Consider the following 24521-nt stretch of genomic DNA (forward strand, 5'->3'; position numbering starts at 1 on the left):
CCAAGAGAACACTTACAAGCAATAGAATGGATGACGTGTTAGCAGATTAGGGCAGCACAACAAAATTCCTGAACCAAAAAAGCACAAAAGTGGAAAAATTTAAAAACACCTGATTGTAGATATTTAACCAGGAAATTAGATGACATAAATGACTGCCTTTAATGAATTGTATTCCAATTCTAAACTAATATTTTAGGAATGCTTACTTTGAATCTATTAATTTTAAAGAAGAATACTAGAGGAAGAATTGAGGAAGAAACCATACTTAGGTATTTACACAAAGCTTTAATTTCTTCCTTTTTTCTCCAACCAGGAATCATGTGCGGGGATCCTGTAATGAACAAAAATATTGGTCATTGAGCCATATTTCAGTATAAAGAACCTTATATCAGAAGAGATAATTTATTTCTGAGAGTGTCTTGCAAGGCACTTGGAATAGCTTCAAGTTGTTGAGAAGATGATACAGTAAGAGACAGAAATATCTTGAGTTATTCTAATATCATGTTTCCTCCAGACTTCCAACAAGGGGAAAACAAGGAATGAGAATTAAATGGCACTTTCAGTGAAAGCACAAAAATACAAATATGAGTGGTGAGCTTTTAAGGACACTATTTCAGGCCATATTTGTTGCGCAAGCTTATTAAGTCTGGTACACTTTTGGAAAATCTAGCATGATTTATTTTGACAATTAATAAATCTTTTCTGAAGTACAGTCTTTAGACTTATAGATAAGGAGATGATGAAAAATCTTTGAGAATCAATCTTGAAAATGTGTGGGAGAGAGCAACGTTCACAGTTGGCTGTGTTTCTATACAAGTATTTGGGGAAGGGCTAGGAAATGTTTGTCCAACTTTGTGAGGTGTTGAGTAAACTGGTGGTATGGGCAGCACCACAAAGTGATGGCCATATTCCACATGGAAAGAACAGTTTTGAGCAAGGAAGTATGGGATACTTTATGAGGTATGTAGACAATCTGTGAGGAGGATACTAAATTGCACTATAGAAAGGTGCCAGTTATGAGATATTCAGGATATGAAGACAAGAATTTGGAAGGTGATTATGCAAGAAGAGTTAGCAATTTCTTGGAAATTAAAAGGATGGTCAGGCTACAATTAAACTCATCAGACTATGTATTCAAAACTATGTTTACATTGTTTTTACACATTTCGTGCATATAATGTGCTAATGAGGCAGGTAGTTGTGACAGTTGACTGCCTTAGATTTTCCCCTAATGTTTAGAAGGCAAGGCAATTGAGATTCAATGGAAATTATATGCTTCAGTAAAATGAAATGCTCCATAGAGAGTTGAAATACATTCATATTTAAAACATCACATTTTTATTATCTCAAGGAAAAAAATCAGGAAATCTCAACATAGAATTCAACTAACAGAAAAACCATATTGAGATCCAAAGCAAGACTTTTAAATGAAACTTTGTGTACACAATATAACAACTACCAAAATGATTGAAAAGACTAAAATATTTTTATATAGCATTTAATGGGAACATTAATTATAGGAAGATTTCATAAGTGATTGTTAAATGTGAACCTATGATCCTGGTTACAGAGCTGAGTGAAAATAATTCATCACCACCTCTAACTTTGCATCCTGCCAGATGAGGTGACAAGTAAGTTATTCCATTGCTACTACAGACAGGTTCTCATTTACATTCATCACAGTTGCAGTCGGATTTGCAAAAAGAGAGTGATGCATTTGCATGAGGTATCACTGAATTAAGTCTGGAAATAAATAAAAGATGAATATAAAAGTAGAAAAGAGGGAGACAGTGGAACAGAAGTGATAGGAGGGAAGAAAACAAAGAAGAGGGGAGTATGTTACCTTGGTTGTAAATAATAAAGAAAGGAATATAAGATAGTTGGACTGCATGGTCTGTAATATTCTTTTATCTCTGGAATTCAAAATTCTGCTATGTCAGGTTATGATTTACTAAAGCACAGTGAATAGGAATAATCAAAGACTATCAGCAATAAGAACAAGCTGAGAGATAATTTAGGATTAAATGAAGACACCTCCAAGATCATGATGAATATCAACAAAAGAATGTGGAAAGATTGTAACCTTAGTATTGATACGTTAGAGATTCTGTATTTTGAAATCTCAGAGCTTAACAGCAAATAATACTAATGAATATGGTTACTGAACTGTGATCCAAGGAACTTTGCAGTTAGGTAGTAAGAAACTATCTTAAAATGTTAGCTGTAATCAATAGATTTTCATTTGCCTAGTGTCTGAGATTTGACTTAGGATAGACTTAAGTGCAAAGAATACTTGATACTATATGATAGTAGTGGATAGGCAAAGATTTTGAGCCTAATATGAAATTTTGTGTGGAATGTTTAGTATTTATATTTACAATCAAATTGTACTGCTTTTAACAATATTACTTTTCATAAATAAAGGATTCAGTAAAATGGCAGGACATGGTTTCATATTTAGTTTTTTTTCTTTTTTTTGTCTTTTTTTGTTTTGTTTGTTTGTTTGTTTGTTTGTTTGTTTGTTTTTTATCGGTACCAGGGATCGAACTCACGACTGCCTGCTTGCACGGCAGGTGCTTATGCCGCTGAGCTAAATCCCCAGCCCCTTCATATTTAGTTTTTAAACTCCAAAGAGAACTGTAAATAAGGGTTGCAAAATCACTTTTGGAGACTATAATCTATACTGCAATTATGACCTACCCAAGTTTAGGACTCAAAAGTAAGAGTTTTAGGATCAGTAATGAAGACTAAAACTTTTAGAGTCAGAAACACTGAATTTAAAGAAGAATCTGTCAGGATACAAAATGATATTTTCATATATATAAAATAGGGATAAAAATACCTACTATTTATTGCAATCAGCCTGAAAAATAAATTATCTTTATAACTCACTTTAAAGTAGAAATAAAAACCACAGTTTCAGGTTTTAAGAAGTATAAAATTTGCAAATGTATCTTTCAAGATACACAAATCCAACAATTACCTATGTAAAAGAAATTTCTGAGTGACAGACATTTCCTAGGAAATCCTTCATACTAGTGATAAAGATAGAAACCATAAAAATTTACAAAAATCATCGCAGAAAAAAATAAACATTCATAAAATAAAAAGACACACAAAAAAAATTGCAACCCCATATTTCTAGTCCTATCAGTACACTACAGGTGGCAACAAGGTAGGGAAAATGAGAAGCCAGCCACATGATTTTTCTAAAATGATAGCATAAGAATTTTAAAAATGAGATCAATGTGGTTATAGAGAAAATAATCTCTAAGGCTAAAAAAAAAGACACAAATTCAAGGACATTTTCAATGAATCTGAAGTAGGCACAGATTTAAAAAGTAAAGCAGATAAGGAAAATTATGGAAACCAAGAATGGCAAATATAGGAAAAAAAAAAAGGAATCTCTGAAACAGATCCAAACTGAGAATCAGGGGATTAAAAAATCCATTCAAATGAACTCAGTTAATTGAATGAAGGGGAGTACAGAATATCAGATCTAGAATACAGAATTTTGGGTCCAATCAGATAAAGTAACATATATTAAAAATAGCAAGGGGCTGAAAAATCAATCCAAATCTGGAAGATAATGCAAAGAAGAGCAACATCAAATAGATCAGAGTCAAAAGGAGAGCCAGAGAAGCTAAAAACACCATTAAGAACCTGTTTACAGAAGTAATGGCAGAAAACTTTCCAAGCTTGGAAGAACGAATTTGACATGGAAACAAGTGAAGTCTATAGAACTCCAATTATCCATGGCCAAAATAAATCTGCACCAAACTTATCAAGTCTCCATAATTTCAGCACATAAATACAATATTAAAACCTATTAGAGAAAAAAAAAATAAATCTCCTCCAAGGGAAAGTCCATCAGAGTCATAGAAGAATGTTCAAGACAAACCCCAAAGTCAAGAAGAGCTTGGACTGATGTATTAGATTTCTTCAAATAAAACAAGCAGGGCTGGGGATTTAACTCAATGGCTTAAGTGCCTGCCTTGCAAGTGTGAGTTCAATCCCTGGTACTGAAAAAAACAAAAAAGACAATAAAACAACCTCCAATACAGTTAACTCCAACTTAGTGTGTTCTTCAAACTTATCTTTCAAAATAAATTGATAAACAAGATACTTCCACGACAAAGTACAACTGAAGAATGCCATGACCAGAAAAGCACTTTTAAAAAATGCTTGAAGGATATATTTTAAAAAGATGATGAAATAAGATGAATGTGATCATCATTTATATCTAAATTGTACCAATAAACTCTGATTTGAAAACAAAGAGATAATAAAGACCAAAATTCCAACAGCACCAATATAAATAAGCCACAAGGTAAATAAACATGCTAAACAGAAGGAAAAGACAGAGAACTAATAGCAGGTTAATGATATGAGAAAGATAAGCCAAACATACCAGTTATAACCACTGAGGTAAATGGTCTCAATACACCAATGAAAAGATACACACTATCAGAATGAATCAAGAAACAAGAACCAACACTGCACTACATTTGAGTGAGAAACACATTAAACTCTAAAATAAATTCATATACTAATAGTCAAAATATTGAAAACAATAGTGCACATGACACGAATCTTTTGTACCCACCCTCCTCCCCAAGGAGATTACTGGGCCCTAAAGGATGAGAACACAATGAACAGTGTGCCAAAGGAGCAATACTAATAGGAAAATCTTTCCGTGCTTTCATAGAAAGAAACTGGTAAAGCCATAGCCATGACTCATCCTGATCACTGACCCTGACTCAAGAAATGAGAGGTCATGTACATGGTTTATGGTAAATTCTGAGGAGACTTAACTGACCTAGGCAGGTAGTAAGTTGTTAATTTTAATTACTGCAGGTGTCAATTTAACTTGCTCTTAAATATACACCAGAAAATTATAAGCAAATATACATAAAACAAGTCATCATAGTAAAATAGATACAGGACTAGGAACAAGCCTCTAAACCTCTGGAAGTTTCCAACTACACTAGCAATTGACCACTGATCTAGGTTATCAAAAATAAATTACAATAAAATCTGTATGTATTCATACCTGCTAAAATAAAATATGACATTCTGAAGCCCATCTTTGGTGAAAACTTCTGACAGTGGTCTCTCATTAAATCATCAACTCTTCTCAACTCAAGCAGTTAAGATAGAATCTAAGCCAATTCTGCCCTAATTGTAGTTGGGAATAGCTCTTCAGAGAAAAAATATGAACAGCTACATTAGTTATAAATATTACTGGCAGTTAAACATAGCTGACCCTCCAACATGTGAAATGATTATAGCCAAAACCATATTCAGTAAAAGAACAGGCTACAAAAACAAACTAACTATATATATAGCCACATACTCACCTTTGTTTAAAAACATTCACAAAACATAGAGGAGAAATATAGTTACCTAGAAGAAATTAGAATGTGCCACATTTACAAAAACAAACAAAAATTTTAAATATGTTTTCAAAAATTAATCATATTCTTTCAGAATTAATTGTTCACAGGGACAAATTGACAAACACTGCTAGAATGCAAATCTTACAAAAAGCCAAAGTGAAAATGAACTGGCCCAAAACAGTTAATAACATAGGAGCAAGGATATGCTTTTATCTTAACAGGTCATAAAACATAATCATGGGTGCCATCCTAGAACACAGTTATAGAGATAAAATCTCTACATGATGAAACTGCTACTACCAGACCAGTCATGTGTTCTACAATGAATTGACTATATTAACATGCTGCTATTATTTCTGTTCTTAGTAAGTTACAGGGGACACCAAGCATAATTCCTACAACTGTTCACCCTCAAGTCAACTATTACAATTACAAAACAAGTTATACTCAAGCAGCTGTTATACTTACAAAAACAAAAAGGAGTAAATTTGGCAGATGATAGATTATATACTAAGTTTAGAGGATGTTGGAGGCTGTCCTTGTCCTGCCCTTTGAGGCAGACTGGAACACAGAAACTGATAACCTGCCATCTCTCTCACTATCCTCCTCAACATAAAGACTCTCATTAGCATAACTCAACCACCACCCTCTGAGTCATCAGGTAATCACCTCACCACTTCCTCAATCAAGGCTAGAGTTCTGATGCCTCTTCTTCCCAGAGATCAACTTGTCATCTAAGATCCCAATACGTTGCCATTTTGTCTCTTGCTCTTTCTTTTTGCCATGTGGTGTAACACTTTTCAGAAAACTGGGGACTTTACCATGATTGCCTGATAGCATTATTTTCATTTTATAGGAAAAAAACATAATTCACAGAATTCAGTAGCAGTAGGCACTAATGGAAAACTTCTCCAAACTTGTTATGATGGGACATTTATATTAACCCTCTGCATTCTGGGAGATTAAGACAGAAGAAGCAGAAGTTCAAGCATACCCTAGGTAACTCTACAAATTAGTGAGATACTGTCTCAAAATAAAAATGAATATATTTGTAAATGTTGTACCCCAAAAATGAGACCCAAAGATGTTGTCCAAAAAATGGGGCAAGACATTTTTTAAAACAAAAAGGAGTGCTTTTCTTAGCTGGCACCAGTGGCACAGTGCAGTTGGAGTTTGCAAAGCTGTGTAACTGGGTTAAAATTTTGACAGACTTTCATCACAAGGCAAATGATGGGTGGGAGAACAAGAATAAGGAAGACAATTGTTCTCCTCTACTTAAGGACAGAGAAGTTTCACAGTTGGTGGTTAGTCATTTCCTTCATTACAAGAATTTACAGCCATTTGTCTACTAATTTCATGATCAATTATCTTTCACAAAAGGGTGACAAAGATCGAGAGGAATATAGGTAACTCAAGGTTGACTGATTCCAGGAACAACTTTCCCTCACAAAGGGAACAAAGGTTAACACAGTAAACAGATTACCAGGGTGATGATGCATACAGAACAGTATGGCAGCACATTTTGGTTACAGTATAATATTCCACAATAATTCTCATTAGTGATCCAAATCACTGGCTCATGAGGATATCAGAGAGTGGTACCTGCTCATTGCCTGTATCCTTAAGATCATTAATTTAACAGTTTGAACTCAGTCTTTAACAAAATTATCAATTTGTTTACAATACAGGATGGAAAATTTACACAGATGAGGACTAACAAAGTTCCTGCGGCCACTGTTATTAAAGGTGTTAATCAAGGGGAGAAAGAAAAACAATGTTTAAACCAGCTCTGCCTGCCTGTCTCTCTGTCATTCTTATAATTACTTCTTCAGGTTAGCCATGTTCTGCCCGATGACTTCAGAATGATTGGCATTCAGACAGCAGTTTTGCCCTAAAGCCAAACAAGCCCTCTTTCTTTTAGGAATAGTAGATCTAGTCCCTGTCAGTTTTGTAAAACCATCTCAGCCATGGAACTCAAGGAATCTTCAAGCTCAGAGACAGCGTCACTGAGTGTGACTAGATCCTGATCAATAAGAGCACTTAAGTGTGTGTTCTTTTGGTCTGGGATTATTATGCCGGACACTTCTACACCAATTGATCCTGCCAATCCAATATCTACAAAAGTATTTTATTTCTAAGGACTGTGAACGCCTCTCTAGATGCACCAATATGGGTAAGGTCAGTAGGTGATTGTTATAACTGGGGGCAGAGGTACTAGCCAATTGACTATAATCTCTTGACTATATAGGTCTTTGTAAGGCCCAGTTTGTCTTTCTTTAATCTGCCAAACTTGCTGCATGGCACAGTGTCCTATTTTTATCCTCTTTTGTCTAATTTTTACTATGGTATTTTTTAATAGAGCACATAAATCTAGTTTAATTATCCCATGGACAGTGGTGTTGGTTATCCACATCTCACCAGTATTGTAACCAGTTATCTTTCAAGTTGTAAATTGAGGATTATGAAACATGCTTTTCAGGTCTCCATAAGGGAGAAGACATAGAAACAAGACCATTAAGTACATTTGGCAATTTTAAGTTTTAAAGGGGTCCTTGGAGAGGATAACAGTTCACTTATCTGCAGGTCCTTCACCATCAGAGGCCAGGACCAGCTTGAATTGAGAATGATGGATCCAGACAGGTTTCCCAGTGTCTCTGACAGAAGTTGGAGTGCTGAGGACCACAGTGTACAGGCTCTCCAACCTTGGTTTGAGAGATTCTCGGTAATGTCTTCTGAAGAGGAGTAGTGTCTCAGGTTCCACTGCAGGGAGTTCATCCTCAGAATGAGCTGCAGGTGGAGGATGTTGTTGTTGGAATAACTGATGGATGGAAGTCAGAACTGGTTGAAGGGATGGGAAGGATGTAAGATCTTGATTAGCTAGATCAGCCAGTTTTTTCTTCAGAAATCTTAAGAATGATGGTGAGGGGGTCTCCCATACAAAACCTCAAAAAGGGAAATACTAGCATCATAGGGGGTACATCACACATGCAAGAGGATAAAACAAAGGTGACTCACCCAGTTCTTGCCATTTTCCAAGACCATCTTAGTTATTAACATTTTTAAAAGCTGGTTCATCCTTTCTACTTATCCTGAACTTTGAGGCCTGTAAGCACAATGGAATTTCCAATTGATCTGCAAAGCTTGAGTTAGTTTTTGAGTTATCTGAGCTATAAAAGCTGGGTCATTACCAGACCCCATGGATAAAGGGAGGCCAAATCATGGGACAACCTCATATAAAAGCTTTTTGACTACTATCAGAGTTGACTCAGATTTAGTAGGAAAGGCTTCGACCCAACCAGTGAAAGTATCAACCATTACTAATAAGTACATATTCCCTTGAAGTCCAGGCTTTCCTATCTCTATGAAATCTGTTTCCCAATGTTCTCCAGACATGGTCCCAAGGTAGCAAGTGGTTTCTATTTGTTTGGTTTCATCAATTGGCACTGAGGGCATCTGAGGCTCACAGACTGGGTAAGATTTGATATCAGCCCCCAGGGATATCAGGTTTGCTTGAAGTTGAGCCTCCAGAAGCAAGTCTTCCTGAGTATGAATGGGCTCTGAGAGAGTAGGTGGGATCAACAGTAATATCAGGGCTGTCTCAATCCCCACTGATTTTTGGCCCCCTTTCAGGTGGTAGCATCTGCTAAATTTTTTACCAGGATCATATCCCACTTGATGAGTTTTAAAATGGATGATAGCCACCTTCCTTGGCATCCAAATGGCCATCATCAAATCTAAAATTTGGGGAACATTTTGATCTTTTGGCTGCTGGAACTCAATAATCCCCTTTCTTGTTAAATGGCCCCATGAACATGGGCAGTACAATGCATATTCTGACGACTTGAGGGCCTCAGTGAAGGCAATGTGTTCAACCCATTGGGTCAATGTTCCTGGGTCCAGGTTTTGTTTCCATGGAATATGACAGTCTGTGGTAACAGTAGCTACCATGACCTGCTTACCTTGATAGATATAACTGCTTCCATCAGAGAAATACAAAGGAACTCTGGATAGTGGCTCATCCATCAAGTCTGGTCAAAGCCCTGTGAGATGATCAATAACCTCAATACATTGTGGAGGGGCAAGGAGGGGCTCATAATCAAGGAGCATAGTAGCAGGGTTTAAAGCTACTGTTCCCTTGAAACTGATCGTTGTCAGATTCAGAAATAATGCCTGATGTACGTGACTCAGGAGTTACAGAGCCATAGGTCTGTTGGAGCCTTGATGAGAGTCTCCAGCATGAATAGGAGGAGACAATTTACAGGGTCCATGCAAGTCATTTTTGATCCTTCTTTACCAAGAGGGCCACCAAGTCAATCACCCCTTCAGGCCATCCAGCTGCCACATTATCAAGTCTTTTGGAAATATAGGCAACAGGCCTCTGGCAGGGTCCCAAACTCTGGGTCAGTACTCCTTTTGCTATCCCTAGATTCTCCTCAACATAGAAGGAAAAAGGTTTTAGCAGATGTGACAACTCCAGGGCAGGAGCCTCAGTTAAGGCCATTTTCAGCTGTTTAAAAGCCTGCTCTTGATAGTCTGTCCACTCTAGAGTGTCCAGTGGCTCTCTTTAAAGAGACTGCCCTATCTCAGTAATACTAATACTCCAAAAGCAACTATGTCCTATGGCTCCTAAAATTGCTCACACTTGCTTTTTAGTCATAGAAACTGGAACCTGTGTGATGACTTGCACCCACTGGGAGGAAAGATTCAATTTTCTGCATACATTTAGTAACCTAAGTAGGTCACATGTTTTTGGCATAGTTGTGTCTTTTTTTGTAGAGACCTTATAGCCCAACTCATCTAAAGCCATGGAAGAGCTTGAGGCATTCCTTTTGGTAATGCCCCTTCTCTTTGCAATAAGCACATTGATTTTTATCTAGGGGCAGCTGAGATTTCACATCAGGCTGGGTGACTGTCCATTTCTGGCCTTTAGTGTCCTCCCAGGTGTCAAATATCTTTACACAATCTCTAATAACTGACTGAGTGGCATTCCCTCAAATCCCTCAAGCTTTTGCAATTTTCACTCCGTATCAGGGGCCAACAGGGTTACAAAGGCAATATTAGTGGACTTGCATTTTCAGGTGCTACCAGACCTATGGTTGTATAAATGTGATGGGGCTTTTGCAATCTTTGCAGCAACCCTCAAGGGAGACTCATTAGCCAATTGTCTCACCTCTTTTACCTTGGGCACATTGGTGGGTTTTTCTGGTGAAACCCTTAAGGGCTTCGGAGAACAATCAGTGAAACCAATCAAGAGCCTACTTATCTCTGGTTGTCCAATCATAGTGGGACAAAAGGAAAACAAGGTTCTGGTGTTCAGAATCAGAAGACGGGTTTCCTTCTGGATCACATACTACTATTTGTCCAGGGTGTGAAGGTGCTCTCTCCTCCTTAGTAAATAGTACCTGTAGCAGCTACTCACAGTCATCCCAAGTGGGATGATGAGTGAAAAAGATAGATTCCAAAAGAGAAATGAGGCCTAGGGGATCCTTAGACAAAGGGTGGGTTCTGCTGTTTCCAGTTGTAGAGATCAGAAAGGGAGAATGGGGACAAAGGTAAACAACAGTGCAGAGTGGTAGGACAAGAGAATAGCTCCAGTTCTGAAGCTGAATGCATCAGGGCAGGGGGAAAATAGGGTTGGGGCAAAGGTTTTTTCCTAGTCCTTTGCCTGTTTTTATATCCCATTTTAATCATCATTTTCTTAATTTTAAGATTTGAATTTATTTGTTCAGTTTGCAAATTGGAACTTGTTGGTTCAGCTTTAAAATCAGAATCGCTAGTTAGCACTAATTTCTACTTTTGTAACAAATGTCTTCGCCACAAGTTAATTGGAATAGATGCCACATAAGGTAAAAAGAAACCCTTTTGTTGGTCAGATTCCTCATAATGCAAAGGTGAGGCACTCAAAAAAAAAAAAATCAACTGTGCCACATAGTCTCCCTGTTCAATAACCTAGATGTCCGCAGCACATGCAAGAACTTGTATTTTATCTCTACAATCACCATCAATCACACTAGGCACAATAGTTATTCCTTTTAAATTTAGATCGGCTTTTTCCAGCACAAGAACAACTGTTCCTTCAGTTGGGGGCCTGCAAATTCCTGTCCCAGAAAGCATTTCCTCATTTATTGCTGGACAGGGATTGGGACTCATTCTATTTTTATGAGCCTGCTCCAAGACAAGGGTTTTATAGGTTTACATCAAAATTCAGGAATTGAGAAGGAGACGGGCTCATTAGTGCCAAGTGTGTGATATCCTAAGTTGTCAACTGATATGTATCCAAAACATTTTGCAGTAAAGGTTTACTAATCCAATTCTATCAAATTCTGAACACACTTGTTTCTCTCTCTTAAAAAAAAACTTGTTATTCAAAGGTACTATAAAGGAAAGCAAATAAAATTTTCAACCCCTCAAGCTTTCTACTACTTACTACACACTCTCAAATTGAGCTTTTTCTATCATATTTCACATTCTGGCACAGAAAGACATTTTTACTTGAGGACAAAACCATTTTCTTTGTCCCTCTTTTTTTTAATTACCAGTCAATTACCTTCTTTTTCACTTTTCAAACAACAGTAAAATTTTTAACAAAATCCTTGAACTGACTTTCTTTCAGTTGTCTAAAACATATACTGAATCATTTTATGTTTTCTCACAACCTTAAAATGCTACACTTTAAAAATTGTAATTTGTTAACTGGCTCAAGTAGAGTCTGACCTGGTTTCACTTGGTAGTTAATATGGTTTTTTTTTAATCTTTTTTTATCAGTACTGGTGGTGATTAAACTCAAGACTGCCTGCTTGCAAGGCAGGTCATTATGCCCCTGAGCTAAATCTCCAGCTCCTGGTAGTTAATGATCTTTAAAACCCATAAAAGAATATATATTCACATTTTAACCAGAAAGAAAGTACTTTTTAAAGGCATGCCAAGGTTGCAAGTAATCAATTGAGGACTAAAACATAACACAAGGTGCCACAAAAGAAAAGACCACCATTAAAGACACAAACAAAGGTTTTTCAGCCCGAAGTCCAGTGAGCTAAAGGTAAATAATTTTCATTATGACCCATGAGTCCAATAGACCACATGGAGTCTGCAACATAAATGGGCAATGAGCCCCTAAGTTAGTAACAAATTCAAATGGGTAAAAGCCCGGAGTTAGTAACAGATTTAAACAGGCAGAGAACTCCAATGTACAAAAACACTGAACATTAAGACAAATGGGAAAAAGCCCCAAACTATAAACAGCAAACTGCACCAAATTACAAACAGGCAAAAAGCCCCTGGATGGGATCCCACCCTTGTGCACATGGAGCACTGGGCTTCTCTGTAAATAAATGTGCACATCCAAATTACAGATTGGCAAAAAATACAAAACTTACAGATATTTAAGCTGATCGATTGGTGAAAAATAATCTGGGAGTGTTTCCCGAGCAATACTACATAATCCCCAAATGTTGTACCCCAAAAGTGAGACTCCAAGATGTGGTACAAAAAGTTGGCAAGAGGTTTTTAAAAGAAAAAGGAGTGCTTTATTTAAGCTGGCACCAGCAGCACAGTGCAGTTGGAGTTTGCAAAGCTGTGTAACTGGGCTGAGATATTGACAGACTTTTATCACAATGTAAATAATGAGTGGGGAAACAAGAATAAGGAAGACCTTTGTTTTCCTCTGCGTGAGAAGAGAGAAGTTTCACAGTTGGTGGTCAGCCATTTCCTTCTTTACAAGAATTTACAACCCTTTTTCTACTAATTTCAGGATCAACTATCTTTCACAAAATGGGGACAAAGGTTGAGAGGAATATAGGTAACTCAATGTCGACTGATTCCAGGAACAATTGTCCCTCACAAAGGAAACAAAGGTTAACACAGAAAACAGGTGACCAGGGTGACAACACATACAGAACAGCATTGCAATACTTTTTAGTTACAATATAAAAGTAAAAAGTCCTGGAGATGTAGATCATTGCAAAGTTCAATCTCCAGTACCACAAACAATACCAACAAAATGCATATGTCAAAAATGAATCTTAAAGATTATATCCATCTCTGAACATACACATAGAATATTTACTGGGATAAAGTCACAGAGTTAGGATTTAAATTCATCCTAAACTCTCATATTAATGTTGTTCAGTCATTACAAATGGTGGACACTTTCTTTACGAGAAGAATATATTTATTTAATCAAGCATCTAGGTTTTGGGCACTAAATGTGTTTTCCACATTGTGAATGGAAATTACAGATTTCAATCTTGAAGTTAGCCCTCTCTTGTTCATTCCTACCATATGGACCAACCACAGAGATTGGGTCTTCATTTTTAAATTCTAATAATACCTGAAAAAAATGCTTTCCACATGGTAAGCATTTATTTAATACTTGTTTATTGATTAAATGTTTTTCTGGAATAAATGGATTCTATGATTCTTAAAGGACACAGCTTTTATGCCATAACTATAATGTGTAGGTAGGCTACACAGTAATCCTTAGGAAATTTCTATTTCTATTTTGGGAAAAGAGAGAAATTCTGGAAAGGGGTTTAGCTCAGGAGAATAAGCACTTGCCTGGAAAGCATGAGGTCATGCATTTGGTCCTTGGTACAGAGAGAAAGAGAGAGAGAGAAAGAGAGAGAGAGAGAGAGAGAGAGAGAGACAGAGAGAGAGAGAGAGAGACAGAGAGAGAGAGAGAGAGAGACAGAGAGAGAGAGAGAGAGAGACAGAGAGAGAGAGAGAGAGAGAGAGAGAGAGAGAGAGAGAGATGAGCATTTGGGGATCACAATTAAAAATAGGAAAAATTGTGTTTGAATAGTCTTTCAATTTTCATGGTAATATTTTTAAATCATTTCAGAATTCAACAAGATTTATATGTGAGAGGTAATGTCCTTGCTGACTGCAATAAATTTTGTTACTCCACAATTAAAATATAGGATCCCGTGTGTGGAGACAAATGTTTATCATATATGTTAGCTTCTTTCAAGTTGTGAAACATCCTTTGAAACTGAACTGAGCATGGTAACTTCCTGTTGGCGTTTTTTGACAGAACTTTTGTGTAATGCATTAGAAATTTCTGACTGTGAAGTGTGTCTACGTTTGTTAAAATATTCGGTCTGAAAACTAGATTCATTTGTTTGAGGAAATTTTAAATTACTGTCTATACGTATACTTAATTAATTTTTTCCTGTATCTGAGCACTGGTTTCCAATTTCCAAGTACTTTAAATTTTTTCCTCATATAATGTAGGTAAAAATAATAAAGATAGGAATTTCTTTATCATTTGCATAAAGTTGGCAGTTTTGATGTCAATTATCCAGATAATTACTTTTTTTTCTCTGTGGATACTCATCTATATGTTGTTTTTCACACAGAGGTAGTTTTTGTTTATATGTTTGTTTGTTTGTTTCTTAACAAGACACAGTTAGGTACATTCTCTTCCCTCAGAATATCCACAATGACTATCAAGTTGTTGGTTTAAAGTAAAACTTCAGGTTGGTTGTAGTTAGGCTTGAATATAACCTGATTCTTAGTAAGTCTCACACAATGCAATTTATTTCAACTCCATGCAGTAGTTTGAAAAAATAAATGCCAGACAAAGACTGACAAGCATTTTGAAAAGGATTGCTTTTTCTCTGTTTTAGAATAAACTATATTTTTGTGGCAAGCTTTTTTTCTTTGTAAACATTTTCCTCTTACAACTGATTACTCTGAAAGAGATAGCTTTTAATAGTGCTGTTACAATAATTTTTTTATTGAGTAAAATCTCCAGGGATACACATGTTGAATATGAAGCAGATTACAATGATTTCTCTGAATGATCAACAGTTTTATTCTGTGATAATAATCAGTATACATCATGCTATGTTATGTATATAGTTCACCACGTCACTTGTAGCTTGACCATCTGGGAAAGATTCTATTTTCTAAATGTTTTTCTCCCTTGTATATGATACATAGATGTACATCAGAAAATATTTCTTTTTCTAAAACTTAAATCTTACATTTTGTTTTACAATAAATACATTTACCAATCAACTGAAATAATGTCTTGCATCCCATGACTTTATTGTAGCTATTTTAAGTTTTACACAATACTCAAAGTTCTTATCTGTAGAATTCATATTTCATAAGACTGGTAATTTGGAAACTGTTTATCCATGACTTCATTCATTCTTTCTTTCAAATTTATAAATAAGGCAGCTCTTTTGGATTGTGCAGCAAGCTAGATGATAGGAATTAAATAAATGGAGTTAATTTTTATCAACTTGACTAAATCTAGAGAGTAGAATTTGTTCATTTCTGGGTATTTCTGTGAGGATGTTTCCAGATGACACTGAAGTAAAAGGTCTGAGGAAGAATGAGTGGGAAGATCTTCCTAATGTGAGACATAATTCCTACAACAGTACTGAAAGAGTCTTGGCCCAGACAGGACACTGTAGCCAGTGAAGCCTTAGAGGCAGAACCAAGGAGCTCCTATCTCCCCCACCCCTAGGAAATTACCTGTGACTCCATCTTCCCCACCCCTAGGAATTTACCTATGGCACCAAACCAAGACCAATGGGCTCCCCATGCATCCCTAATGGCCCCTTAGGTTCCACTGCAAACCAAGGCTACTTATATATCCCCAAGCCACATGTCTGCCAGAGAGAAAGCCTGATTTCAGTGGTCAGGGGGGTGTTTTGTTTTTTTTCTTTTCACGTTCTCAGAATAATGGCCTCTTTTATTTTATACTTTCCATCTTTTGGATATGATCTTATCATTTGGTGCCATGACTCAGATCAGCAGGCAATTGACTCCTGGGACACACCCAGTTTGAGGCCCCAGCCAATTCATGAACCTGATTACATCCTGGATTAATTCTCCACTTTTAGTCTCCTGAGACCTGCTTAACTTGTCACCAACTGCTGGTACACAACACCAGCCCGATTTATCTCAGGTGAGCAAACTCTGGAGGATTCTTTGGTGCTGGGCTCTGTCCCAGGCAGGCTTTCTCCCCCTTTCCGTGGGTTCATGACACTCTCACGTCCTTCAGACAGCCCAAGCAGGGTCTTTCTGGGAAACCGGTGTCCACACTCGGAAACTCTCACATCCTTTGGGTTCGGATAGCCCAAAGCAGAGTTTTCCTGGAACAGCCCTCGCTGGAAGGCTCTCACGTCCCTCAGAGCTTCACACTCTCATGGGCAGAACTGTTACTGAACCCACAGGGAAGCCACTCGTACATCTCTCGGTGACGACTTGAAATATGAGATTTTGGAACCCTAACTGCCGTTTGGTGCCATGGGACGAGTGATAGCTCAACCTCTGGACCATGACTCATTTCTTGCCTGAATTAGTCATGTGAAACACTTTTTCTAATTCCAAAGACTCCTCTACAATGCTCAATTTCCAATCTACATGCTCTTAAAATTAAAAGCACCATAAAAACTAAACAATTTTTTACTGCCAGGAGGTTTGGCCGAGCTACCCACTTACCAGCAACACATAGCCCAAAGGGGGATGTTTGACCCCTATATTCTCAAAACTCTGCATGATTTTTGCCAAACTGGTGACAAGTTAAGAGAGATCCCTTACATACAGGTTTTCCTTGCTCTGAGGATGCACCCATCTCTCATTAAATCTTGTACCCCCACCCAGGTACTTTTAGCTAACTGTGCTGAACCGCAATCTCTCCCCTCCTGCCCTCATGATCCACTAAATGAAGCCGCAACATGCCTATCCTCAAAATTGTTCCTTGCCGTTCTCTCCCATTGTGCGATCATCTTCCCCTCCTTCTCTCTGGACCCGTAACTGTCCCAGTGACTCTAATCCCTCTGTTACCACTTCTTTGCAGTGTCCAACCTCTTGCTCTCCTGAGAATTCTGTCCCCTATGGCATTCTCACCTCCAGCCCACCATACTAGGTCTGCTATATCCTTCCAGCAGGCCACGTGACTGTTGCAGCTTACGCTGGGGACCGTCGCCATGTTGCAGCCCTCTGCCATGTGAAACGGCCCTGCCATCTCGGGATGGATCTCATGGTCAATGGCCACCCCCTTGTGGCTGCTCTTGTGATCAACAACAGCCACCCTTTTGCGGACCACATGAAGGTTCACTGTGCTATGGACAGCAATTGCATCGCTGCAAGGCACACAGTGAGGCACCAACTGCCTGTGTTTCCTCGTCCCGTGTTAACTGGCAGACACTTTGTAGCCAGCCATTCTACAGATAATTGCTCACACATGCCTACCAGACAAATGGCTGCCCAATGGCCATCTACTCCACAGTCTTCTCCTAAATCTCTGCTACCACTTCAGGAGCAAGTTGGCCCCAAGGGACTTGCTAATATGCATGTGCTTTTCTTCTTTTCTGACTTATCACAGATTACCCATAAATTAGGGAGCTTCTCTGTTGAGCCACAGAATTATATCAGGCAATTTGAATTTATAACTAATTGTTATGATTTACATTTGAAGGATTTTATGTGATTCTAAATACCATTCTCAGCTCACAAGAGAACTCAGATGTGGCAGGCAGCTTGAGAAGAAGCAGATCGCAAGCACTGCTGATAATGACACTGGGCCTACAGCTGTACCAGAACAAGATCCTAACTGGGACTATCAAAATGAAGAAGGTTCAACAAAATTACATAAAATCATTGACTGCTTAATTGTGGGCCTTAACATGATTGCTCACAAACATACTAATTATAACAAACTTTTAGAACAGGTCCAGGAGGCTAATGAAAACCCAGCTGTGTTCGTAAATTGGCTTCCGGAAACCTTGATTAAGTTTACTAATGTGAACCCAGACTCTCAAGAAGGGATAATTGTTGTTAACTCTTATTTTATTTCCCAGTCTGCTCCTAATATTCATGCAAAATTACAAAAGGTTGAAGATGGCCCTCAAACTCTGCAAGGGGATCTTCTTAAATTAGCTTTCTATGTCTTCAACAACAGAGAAAAAAATCAAAAAGAGGGAAAACAAGCTCAAAAAATTAAGTTTGCTAAATATCAGTCTGATCTCTTAGCAATGGCACTTGGAGCTCCAAGGAAAAGAAATCCAAAACAAGGTATGGCTGCCCGAGTCCCACTGGAACCGTGCTTTAAATGCAGCAAACAAGGACACTGGGCAAAACATTGCCCCAACTCTGGCATCCCTCTAGGGGCATGTCCATACAGCAATGTTAAGGGCCATTGGAAGAGTGACTGTCCTAGCTGCCAGCCAGCAGGTAAGTTAGAACTCCTTGTCTTCACAGGAGACTCTGTCAGTGCCAGATTCATCACTGACTAATCTGCTCAGACTTGCTGTGGAAGATTGATGGGCTTGGGGCTCACCGTACTCACTCCGGTAACCTTGTTGGAGCCCTGAGTCTCACTGGAGGTCTCAGTCTAACAACCTTGCATTCACCACTGGAGTTGTCCTGGCTAAAACAACAGGCAGCAGCATCTACCTGGGCATCAACCGTCATCCTGTTGACTCCCGTAGAATCCAGTACAGCGCCCCCTGCCAGAAGGAAGTTGTTAAAGAGAGAAATCTTCACCTCTTTTTGTAATAATAATCATAAGATGGGATACGAAAGAATTTTGGCCCAGACAGTTTACTGTAGCTGGTGAAGATTTAGATGCGGAACCTATGAGCTACTATCTCCCTCGTCCCTAGGAATTGACCTGTGACTCCTGACCACTAGGAATTTATCTTTGGCACCAAACAAAGACAAATGGGCTACACATGCATCTCTAATGCCCCCTTATGTTCCACCTCAAACCAAGGCTACTTATATAAACCCCATGCCACGTATCTACCTGAGAGAAAGCTGGACTCCAGTGGTCAGGGGGTGTTTTGGCTTTCTCTCTCCGCATTCTCAGAATAAAGGCCTGTTTTGTTTTACACTTCTCATCTTTTGGATATAATCTTATCAAGTTCAACCTCAAGTCAACTATTATAATTACAATACAAGTTATACTCAAGCAAATGTTATACTTACAAAAACAAAAAGGAGGAAACTGGAGGGATGATAGATTATATACTGAGTTTGGAGGATGCTGGAGGTTTTCCTTGTCCTGCCTTTTGAGGCAGACTGGAACACAGAAACTGATAACCTGCTATCTCTCTCACTATCCTCCTCAACATAAAGACTCATTAGGATAACACAACCACTGCCCTCTGAGTCATCAGGTAATCACCTCACCACTTCCTCAATCAATAAAGGCTAGAGTTCTGATGCCTCTTCTTCCCAGAGATCAATTGGTCATCTAAGATCATAATACGTTGCCATTTTGTCTCTTGCTCTTTCTTTTTGCCATGTGATGCTACACTTTTCAGAAAACTTGGGACTTTCCCATGATTGACAGATACCGTTATTTTTATTTTATGGGAAAATATCAGAATTCACAGCGTTCAGTAGCAATAAGCATTAATGGAAAACTTCTCCAAACTGGTTATGATGGGACATGAATATTGTCCCTCAGCATCCTGAGAGATTGGGACAGAAGAATCAGAAGTTCAAGCCTACCCTAGGTAACTCAGCAAATTAGTGAGATCCTGTCTCAAAATAAAAATGGATATATTTGTAATTGTTGTACCCCAAAATAAGACCCTGAGATTTTGTCCAAAAAATGGGGCAAGACGTTTTTTTAAAAGAAAAAGGAGTGTTTTTTTTTTTTCTGGACCCAGTGGCACAGTTTAGTTGGAGTTTGCAGAGCTGTGTAACTGCGTTAAAATTTTGACAGACTTTTATCACAAAGTAAATGATGGATGGGAGAACAAGAATGAGGAAGACATTTATTCTCCTTTATTTGAGGACAGAGAAGTTTCACAATGGGTGGTCAGTCAATTCCTTCTTTACAAGAATCACAGCTGTTTGTCTACTAATTTCATAATCAACTATCTTTCACAAAAGAGTGACAAAAGCCAAGAGGAATATAGGTAACTCAGGGTCAACTGATTCCAGGAACAATTGTACCTCTCAAAGGGAACAAAGGTTAACACAGCAAACAGGTTACCAGGGTGATGACACATACAGAACAGTATGGCAGCGCTTTTTAGTTACAGTATAACATTCCCCACTGATTCTCATTAATGATCCAAATCATTGGCTCATGAGGATTTCAGAGAGTGCTGAAAGGACACAAGGTACCTGCTCATTGCCTTGTGTCCTTAAGATCATTAATTTAACAGTTTGAACTCAGTCTTTAGCATAACTTATCAGTTTGTTCATAATAGAAGACTGAATAGTTACACAGACGAGGAGGATTAACAAAGGTCTGGAGGGCACTGTTATTAAAGGTGTTAACCAGAGCGAGAAGGAAAACCAATGTCCCAACCAGCTCTGTTTTGCCTGCCTGGATCTCTCTCATTCTTACAATCACTTCTTGAGGTTAGCTACATTCTGCCTGATGACTTCAGAATGATTGGCATTCCCCTAAAGCCAAACAAAGACCTCCTTCTTTTAGGAATAGGAGATCTAGTCCCTGTCAGTTTTGTAAAACCATCTCAGCCAGAGAACTCAAGGAATCTTCCAGCTCAGAGAAAGAGTCACTGAATGTGGCTAGATCTTGATTGATAAGAGCACTTAATGGCCTGTACTTTTGGTCTTGAATTATTAGGCTGGACACTCCTACAACAATTGATCCCACCAACCCAATATCTACAAAATTATTTTATTTCTAAGGACTTTGAACATCTCTAGATATGATAATCTCTAGATACACCAATATGGGGAATGTCAGTAATTGGTTGTTATATCTGGGGGCAGAGGTACCAGCCAATGGACTGTAATCTCTTTTAACTACATAGGTCTTTGTAAGGCCCCTTTGTCTTCCTTTCATCTGCCAAACTTGCTGAATGGCACACTGTCCCATTTTTACCCTCTTTTGTCTAATTTTTACTAGGATCTTATTTAATAGAGCACATAAATCTAGTGTAATTATCCCATGGACAGTGATGTTGGTTGTTGACATCTCACCAGTATTGTAACCAGTTATTTTTCAAGTTTCAAATTAAGGATTATGAAACATACTTTTGAGGTCTCCATAAGGGAGAACATATAGGAACAAGACCATTAAATACATTTGTCAATTTTAAGGTTTAAAGGCGTCCTTTGAGGGGAAGACAGTCCACTTATCTGCAGGTCCTTCACCATCAGAGCTTAGGACCATCTTGAAGTGAGAATGATGGATCCAATGGGGTTTCCCAGTGACTCTGACAGCAGGTGCAGTGCTGAAGCCAACAGTGTAGAGACCCTCCCACTGTGGTTTGAGAGATTCTTGGTGATGTCTTCTGAGGAGGACTAAGGTCTCAGGTTCCACTGCAGGGAGTTCATCCTCAGAATGGGCTGCAGGTGGAGGACGTTGTTGTTGGAATAACTGGTGGATGGAAGTCAGAACTGGTTGAAGGGCCTGGAAGGACTTAATAAGAGCTTGGTTAGCTAGATCAGCCAAATTTTCTTCAGAAATCTTAGGGAAGAGTGGAGGGGTCTCCCATACAAAGCTACAAAAGGGGAAATACTAGCATCATAGGGGGTATACCGCACATGCAAGAGGGTAAAAGGTAGGAGACCCACCCAGTTTTTGCCAGTTTCTAAGACCATATTAGTTATTACCATTTTTAGAGCTGGTTCATCCTTTCTACTTATCCTGAACTTTGAGTCCTGTAAGCACAATGGAGTTTTCAGTTGATCTGTAAAGCTTGGACAAGTTTTTGAGTTATCTGGCCTATAAAAGCCAGGTCATTGTTAGACCCCATGGATAAAGGGAGGCCAAATCAAGGGACAACCTCATATAAAAGCTTTTTGACTGCTATCAGAGCTGACTCAGATTTAGTAGGAAAGGCTTTGACCCTACCAGTGAAAGTATCAACCTTTACTAATAAGTACTTATTCCCTTGAAGTCTAGGCTTTCCCATCTCTGTGAAATCTATTTCCCAGTATTCTCCAGACATGGTTCCATGATAGCAAGTGGATTCTATTTGTTTGGGTTCACCAATTGGCACTGATGGCATCTGAGGCTCACAGGCTGGGTAAGATTTGACATCAGCAACCAGGGATATTAGGCTTTGCTTGAAGTTTAGCCACCAGAAGCAAGTCTTTTTGAGTATTATGAATGGGCTCTGACAGTGTAGGTGGGATCAGCAGTAATGTCGGGGCTGTCTCAATCCCCACTAATTTTGCGGCTACCTTTCAGGTGGTAGCATCTGCCAGATTTTTTACCATGATCATGTCCCACTTGATGAGCTTTACAATGGAAGATAGCCACTTTCCTTGGCATCAGTTATGGGTTGAGAACTGGTGTTCAACTTAATGCCAGCTGGATTACATCAGTATGTATTGAGTGAAAGATGCTCCACCTGAGGAGGGTTGACAGGATAAATAGGTGGAGAAGAAGGGAGGTGTCGGAGGGTTGAGGCATTAAAAGGCATTGTGAGTTCTCCTATGAGTAGCTGTCTGAGCTCTTAGCTCTCCTGGAGAAGCTTTGGTCCTCACATCGCGCTTTGCTTCCTGGCTCTAGAGGGGAAACATGTGCTGCTTGGTCTCCAGGATGAACTCTTCACACTGCTTCCTGGCAAATACACCACTGTGCTTGTCATTGGAGGAGCTCGGGGCCTCCATGTCACTGAGGACAGCTGTGGTGCCTTTCAGGATAACCTGGTCTTTGTTGTGAGTGTGACTTCTTGGCTCCAGCATAGAACTCTCATCCCACTAGCAAAGCTCCTTAATCCTGCTGGCATAGACTTTCTGGCTTCCACCGCTGACCCTTGGCTCTTCCTGGCACAGATCCATAAAAGAGACTGGGGTGAATCCTTCTTATGAGCTCTAGACCTCCTGTTGGACTCGTGGGAGGCATTGTCCTGAGCTCTGGGCTTTTATCTGGACTCATGTGGGACATTGCTGTGGGGTTTGACTCTTGACTAAATATCTATATCTTTGGTGTTGTGGATTTTCTGCATTTTCTCTGTGTTAACTTCCAGTGACCATTATAAAAATATTATAAACTCTATGTCCTAATCATAGTTGTGCTCTGTGTATAAACCCTGACTACAATAGCATCCAAATGGCAGCCAAAAAATCTAAAATTTGGGGAGCGTTTTGATCTTTTGGCTGCAAGAAGTTAATAATCACCTTTCTTGATAAATGGCCCCTCAAGCATGGGCAGGAGAAATGCAAATTCTGACAACTTGAGGGCCTCCATGAGGGCTATGCATTCAACCCATTGGAGTGATGTTCCTGGCTCCAGGGTTGATTCCCATAGAATCTGATAGTCTGTAGTAACAGAAACTCCCATGACCCACTTACCTTGATAGATGTAACTGCTTCCATCAGAGAAATACAAAGGAACTCTGGATAGTGGCTCATCCATCAAGTGTGATCAAAGCCCTGTGAGACGACCAATAACCTAAATACAGTTGTGGAGGGGCAAGGAAGGGGTCATATCAAGCAGCATAGTAGCAGGGTTTAAAACCACTGTACTCTTGAAACTGATGGTAGTTGGATCCAGAAGTAATGCCTGATAGTGCATGACTCAGGAGATATGCAGCCATAGGTCTGGTGGAGCCTTGATGAGAGTCTCCAGGACAAATGGGAGAAGACAATTAAGAGTGTCCATCCAAAAGTCATTTTTGAGCCTCCTTTACCAGGAGAGCCACAGAGGCAATCACCCATAAATAAGGTGGCCATCAAGCTGCCACATTATCAAGTCTCTTGGAAATATAGGCAACAGGCCTCTCCCAGGGTCCCAAACTCTGGGTCAGTACTCCTTTTGCTATCCCTTGCTTCTCATCAACATAGAGAGAAAAAGGTTTTAGCAGATGTTACAGTTCCAGAGCAGGAGCCTCAGTTAAGGGCAGTTTCAGATGTTTAAAAGCCTGCTCTTGAGAGTCTGTCCACTCTAGAGGGCAAAGTGGCACCCCTTAAATAGTCATAAAGAGACTGAGCTATCTCAGGAACATTAATAATCCAAAGCCAACAATATCCTATGGCTCCTAAAAATTCTCGCACTTGTTTTTTAGTCACAGGGAATGGAATCTGTTGGATGGCTTGCACCTGCTGGGAGGAAAGAGTCCATTTTCTTCATGGATTTGGTAACCTACATAGGTCACATTCTTTTGACATAGTTGGGACTTTTTTTGCAGAAAAAGGCCCAACTTATAGCCTAGCTCATCTAAC

The sequence above is a fragment of the Cavia porcellus genome, unplaced genomic scaffold (genome assembly GCF_034190915.1).
Source record: "Cavia porcellus strain 051 isolate PalLab524CR breed Dunkin Hartley unplaced genomic scaffold, mCavPor4.1 scaffold_27, whole genome shotgun sequence".
Classification (NCBI taxonomy): domain Eukaryota; kingdom Metazoa; phylum Chordata; class Mammalia; order Rodentia; family Caviidae; genus Cavia; species Cavia porcellus.